The sequence below is a fragment of the Humulus lupulus genome, chromosome X (assembly GCF_963169125.1).
Source record: "Humulus lupulus chromosome X, drHumLupu1.1, whole genome shotgun sequence".
NCBI lineage: Eukaryota > Viridiplantae > Streptophyta > Magnoliopsida > Rosales > Cannabaceae > Humulus > Humulus lupulus.
The window spans coordinates 99,537,074-99,543,718 of NC_084802.1; the positions used below are offsets into that span (position 1 = coordinate 99,537,074).

The 6,645-nt window shown below is 39.7% G+C and overlaps 1 long non-coding RNA gene across 1 annotated transcript; it reads left to right on the forward strand.

The window, feature by feature from the left end:
• The first annotated feature begins 694 nt into the window (after positions 1-694).
• Positions 695-1,758, forward strand: LOC133803793 (uncharacterized). The gene is made up of 3 exons (XR_009878153.1): positions 695-791; positions 1,219-1,386; positions 1,466-1,758. It is a non-coding gene; the product is annotated as an uncharacterized LOC133803793 (long non-coding RNA).
• The last annotated feature ends 4,887 nt before the right edge of the window (positions 1,759-6,645 follow it).

A 6,645-nucleotide genomic window follows, 5' to 3' on the forward strand; every position in this document is an offset into this window, starting at 1 on the left:
TTTGCTAGCTTGGGTAGAAGATTTACTATATTACTTCAGACAAGGTGCCTTTTCTACGATGAATGTGCTCTTTTACATCATTCTTTCAGTTTATGCCTTTTCTACGATGAATTTGCTCTTTTACATCCTTCTTTTAGTTTATTCATAGTTTTAATGAGAATGTATGGTCTACTCTAATTTATTATTTTTGGTTATACCATTTGTGCCTTTAAAGTGTTCTTAAATATAAATACTTCAATTTACAGTTCATCGAAGAAGGTGTAGAGGAGAATAATACTGATACTGGTGAAGGAACTGGTGATGATGAATGCATCTCTATTATTAATGAATGAAACATAGAAAATGTAGGTTCTTTGCACTTGCAAGATCAGGTAAAGTTTTATTAAACCAGGGATTCTAGTATGATATTTATCGCTTCTTAAAACTAATGTCAAAGCTAGACATTTGCTTGAAGAATTCTGAAGAAATTTGGAACTCATTTTCCAACATAACTGTTGAAATAAAAAACAAAATGTCAGGAAATTGCAATTTTATTTATTTTCTTGATAAGAACTTGAATTTCATTGGTGAAATTGAGGAAGCATGTCCATCTTCATTTATTCTTTGTTTAATGGTGCTAGTGTTAGTTCAATATGTTCGAATTGGGATACTACAGTCTTACTTTGTACAATCTTCTAATTCAGGATGAGTGGACACTAGATTGTGATGAGGCAGGGGAGCTAGAGGACAGAGCACATTATCACCAGACCGGTGAAAGCAGTGTACCTGAAACTTAAGATACAAATGACGAGGTCTCCCTTTACTCTCTTAACCTTTATTTTTAAATCAACGTTTTCAGTAGAACAATTATGTGTGCTCTTTTCATTCTTTTTGAAATTGTTCGGAGCTGAGTTCTATTCTCGGTCTCAAGTATGCTGTTAAAGTTATTTCAATACTATTTAGGCTTAAGTGCTTGATGTAGATGAATATGGATATAATATTATCCTAGAAATTACTGTTATCTTTAGTTAGTATCTGATTTTATTTGAAGTTCTCAGAGTAAGTTTTGTTTTTAGTAATAATTGTCTGTCTATAAATTAATTTATCTTAAAGAATCTCCTCCAAATGATTTGAAGAACCTTATGAACAGGTAATAAATTTGAAACTCATTTTAGAATATAATATGGTTTGATATGGAAATAAAAAATTAATATGCTCTTCATATTGATGTATATATAGTGTCTCATCACACATTAAGCGAAAGACCGAAAGGAATGAAAAAATTTCAAGTGGAAAATAGTCAATTGCCCTCGTCAAACATCGTCAGTAGAGTGCGGCTTTTATATCATAAGGATGATGAAAGACTATTGCTTGAATGAGATACACATGTGATGGCTAACTAGTAATGTAAGTGTATTTATTATTATTGAACTACAATTCTATTAGATTTAATTTCTGACTTAGTTTTTTATTTTGTGTTTTGTAGTGTGGTGGGAATAATACATATACACTAGGTGAAATTAATGAAACTCGAAATGAATGGGCAGCCAAGCTTCTTGAGCGGATGAGTCATAGCTAGAGTAATTTTTTTAATCTGAATTAAAAAATATACTAATTGTAGTATTTAGTTAGCACTTACATAGTTATTCTAAGTGTATATTTTGATTTTGTAATTTTTAAATTTGGAACATACCGAGTCCTATTGATTTAATCTGCCTATTGATTTTGTCTGAACTATGTTGTAGTTACAGAAATTATAAATGAATATAGTGGTTGAAAATAAAGAAATGAAAAAATTCTCATATTCTACATGGGACGTCGGTCTCCACAAAACTGTCATTTATGTATTGCATGGGACGATGCTTGCACATAAATTGTCATCTCATGTACTGCAGAGGAAGACACTTGAGTAGGAACTGTCGTCTCATTTATTGCAGTGGATGACGCTTGCACAAAAATTGTCGTCTCATGTTCCACAAGATATAACGTTTGTATAGGAACCATCGTCTCATGTACGACAGGAGATGACACTTTTATTTCAACAGTCGTTTCATGATTTACATGGCATGACATTGCATGGGATGACGGTATTAGAACTGACGTATGAGAGTCCATACGACGGTTTAAAACCATCGTCCCATGTCAATTTTGTAGTAGTACCTTCTCTTTAGTCATGTCAGAGGTAGCCCCTTTGAACCAAACCACCTCGTAATCAGCAGGGTGAGGCTTCTCAATCAGTTTCCATATGATCTCACTAGCAAAGGTGGCCTTAGAATCTGATGAATGGAACTCTTTTTGTCATCTCTTCTTCAATTGCGCAGCTGGCGAGATTGTCTTGCTCATGGGAAAAAGGTGAGCCACCTTAGGCTGGATCTTGTGAATAGAATGCTCCTGAGGGTGAGTAGCCTGGTGATGAGAGCCCTCGGTATGTTCTCGTTGAGAATAAGAGTTACAGGGAACCCGACTGGTATCTTGGTGCAAGGGGTGTTGCAAGGAGTCTCGCTGACTAGAAAGGCTTCGGTGAGAAGAACGACTTCGCTGAGATGTGCCCTGAGAGTTGCGGGGAGTACTATGCTGAGAAGAGATCTGAGAAGAATCAGACGAAGAGCCTTGAGTTATGTGCCGTGAAATGTGAGGATTATCTTTGGAAGGTTGCTGAGTTGTTTGTTTTACTCTCGCCATTGAGCTATACCTTTTCAAGAAATCTTTGTCACTGAATAAATATAGAGCAGAATGGGGGAGAGTCCTTTTCACCCTTTCCAACAGCTCTTGGGGAGTACGCTTACTCAAAGACTTGTCAAACAAAGAGGAGCTGGACATCTGCAATAAAGAAAGGACAAAAAGTAAAGTTAGTATATCAATGTAATGAAGCTCCCTACCACGAACCATATAGGCCAGTAGCTGGGGGCATATCCATTACTACAGAGCAAAAGTGAAGAAATCAAAGGGAAAAAAATTAGGGTCCCGGGTGGTTGGCCTATGATTGGGCCGACCACCCTAGATCTTAGATTCCTGGGAATTTCCCGGAGAATATGGTGGTCAGCTTATACTAAGGGTTGAGCCAACCACCCAGGCATGGGAACCCTAGAAATCACCCAGGACATGGGAAATGCAGTCTAGACTTGGATTTGAAACCGTGGAAGTCGCCTATGCCTGGATTTGTATCTCTGGAAATCTCCTATGCCTGTATCTGAAAGCCTGGAAATTTCACAGCAAGGGAGACCCTAGAGTTGGTCGGCCTACGATGGTAATTGTAAGCCTGGAAATCGACCAGGTTAAGGAAGCCCTAGGAGTGCTCGACCCATTATGGAAGCCCTAAGGTGGTCGACCCAAGATGAAATTCACATGCCTAGAAATCTCCCAGGCTAAGGAAGCCCTAGGGGTGCTCAGCCCATGATGGGATGTGTAGGCCTTGAAATCACACAAGACAAGGGAAAACCTACTAGTGGTCCGTCCATTATGAAATTTACGACCCTAGAAATCGCCTATGCCTGGATTTGAAACTCTGGAAGTCGCTTATGCCTAGATGTGAAGCCCTAAAAATCGTACGGCCAGGAAAACTTATGGGTGGTCGGCCTAGGGTTTCACAAGCCTGGAAATTTCCCATGCTAGTGAATCTGAAGGTGGTCGGCCTACTGACCTCTAAACCCTAGAGCATCACGCAAAAAGAGGCAATGATCAAGCCAATTTTTGATTAAAAACAAGTTCTTGGTTCAAACAAGTAAGTTTTTTTAATCAAAGTAGAGCAAAGCAAGGAAATTTAGACAAATTCATCAAAGAAATAAAGATTGGGAAAGAATACTAACCCAAGAGAAGATGCACAAAGTTGATGAAGACTTGGAGAATTTCACAGCTCAGAATTTCCCTGAGATAGGCGCATGGGTATGGGATGTGATGAGTGAGTCTCTACTTATAGTCTCTCAGACTAACCATGTTTTTAAGAATTCAAATTCCTTGAAAAATATCTTATATTTTTAAGAATTAATATCCTTGAAGAATATATTATATTTTTAGTTCTTCAAAGCTCCTTGAAAAATATATTATATTTTTAGGACTTCAAAATTCCTTGAAAAACATACTGATTTTTAGAAAATTAATTTTCCTTGAAAAATATAATTATTTTTAGGAATTACAATTATCCTTGAAAAATATGTGCTGAGCAAATTATCGATAGTTGATAAAAGTACTACGTAATGTCCCGAGGGACTTTGTTGTTAGAGTACTGCTACAATATGTTTCTCGGGCCAGATCAAGTTACTGTAATGTTGAACACAGTACGTTGAACTTGGGGAGCAAATGATATCCCTCAAAATTTAAAAGATGACGTGGCGAATGAGAAAGTGACATGTGGCATCATAAGTCATGGAAAAACGATAAAGTATTGAAAAAAGACCGATGAACAAAAATGGATAGGTCTAGGACCTATAAGGAAGTTGACCAGGCCTAAACTGCCTAGGGGTGATCGGCCTGACCCCAGCCCCTAGGGGTGGTCGGCCTGGCATGCTCAAGAACTGCATGGGGTGGTCGGCTCATCCTATTCTTCATAGGGTGGTCAGCCTAAACTCCCAAATACATTTTGCTGGATAAAGTTCACGCTCATTTAAGCTAAAATCAACAAGCCTAACACCTAGAAGGTCATCAGGCCTAGTACCCAGAAGATCAGTAGGCCTAGCACCCAGAGGGTCAACAAGCCCAGCACCCAGAAGGTCATCAAGCCTAGCACCTAGAAGATCAGCAGGCCTAGCACCCATAGGGTCATCAGGCCTAGCACCCAAGCTCTAGAGGGTCATCGGGCCTAGCACCTAAGTCTCATAGATCAACCAAGACTTAGTATTTTCCCCAAGGTTTCAATCGTGCATCATCAACCACGATCCAGAGAAACAATGAGAAGACCCACGATCTCATAATCATGGGGAGGTGGACACGTATCTCCACTCACTATGATCATGTACCAAACCACGATCCCCAGTCTTGTTGATCAAGTAACAACCCCTGGGTACTATAAATGAAGGACCCAGGGCTTCATTTAAGGGGGAGATTTGGACGATTCTAGGACGGATATTTTTGGAGATGAACCTCTGGGCAAATTTGTGGCGAATGAGCTCTTCAGTTTATATTTTTAATTGTCAATCGAGTGATTCAATTCTAAAGACTAAGTCGATTAGGTTATTACTGTTCATCAGAACAGGGCTGAACCACTATAAATTTATGTGTGTTTGTTTAGATATTTCTATTATGTCGTATATTTATATATATTTCCTTCTAAATGTGTCGTATATCGTACATATGACCATTGGCCAATTTTATAGGTGAACAGAGCTCATTGACATACCTCTTCTCAGCATTTCTACCCGACCCAGCGATATGCGGTCCTGCCGAGTATCTATGAGCTCGGTTTAAATTGTGTAAATGGAGAAGTATTTTTCTCCTTTTTTCCTCTTACCCTGGTCATCCTCTAAGTTATTCCCTTCATTCTTCTTTCTCCTGGAAGGATTATCTTGTGCGAGTCACGGCGTGGAGGGCTGAGTTAACGTTTGTCATTGTAGTTATCACGAGCTGAGGAGTCAGCTTGAGTGTCGACCTCGCCTCTTCTACATTGACAAACCTCTGAACCCGAGTGTTGAACTCGGCTATCGTCCTCATGAGTTTTCTTTTCATGTTGTCCCAGAGGGGACTCCCTGGAAATACTCCAGCTCGTACTGCCATGAGATGACCGTTGTCATCGACATTTCGAGCTCGTGCCACTTCTATGTTGAATCTTGCCAAGTAACTTTTCAATGAATCGCCTGGCTTCTGCCTAACATTAGTCAATGTGGATGCCTTGGGTTTGATACTTTTCACAGCCTAGAACTGCTTCTTGAATTCCTAAGACATTTGTTCCCATAACGAGATCGAGTGTCTCCAGAACTTGTCAAACCAATATTTTGCTAGTCCAGTGATTGTGGTCGGGAAGAGTATACATCTGAGCTCGTGCCCGACGTTACTGGCTCGAATTACTATATTGAACGTACTCATGTGGCTGCCTGGGTCGGTAGTCCCATCGTAGGGTTCCACGTGGGGTATTTTAAATCCATGAGGAAATGGGGTATTTAAGATGTGGGAAGCAAAAGGTTCGAGCTCCTCATCGAAATTGTAAGCCTTGTCCTTGTTTTCTCCTTCTTGAAGGAGCCTGGATGCCTCTTCAAGCTAGGTGATCCTCTCTTGGACCAAATCGACAGGAGAGGAGCTTGCACCAGTGGCAGCTGTTTATTGTTTGAAAGAACTACAACTCCTTGTCTCAGTACATGGTTATATCGATTCCCATATGTTGGCTGCAAAGGCTCTCTCCAGTTATTTAAGTGTGTCCATAGGTCCGAGTTTGGTAGATTAGACTGCTCCCAGTTCTAATTTAGATGATCTCGAAGGTCAGGATAATCGTTCTCGTAATTCTCGTTATTTCTGGGCTCAGTGTTATGCACACTCACCGACCGACTATAGTCCAAACTTCCACTAAGGAAGCTGACAATCCTCTCCGGTTGTTGTTGTTGTGTGACTCAATTATTACACGATGGGTTTTCTACTTGCACCCTCACCCCGGTCGTTTGTGACCTCGACATACGACTTCACTACTATAAAAAAAAATTTCCTCTGCAGATATTTTCCTTAATACACTACAGTTTTTGGGAG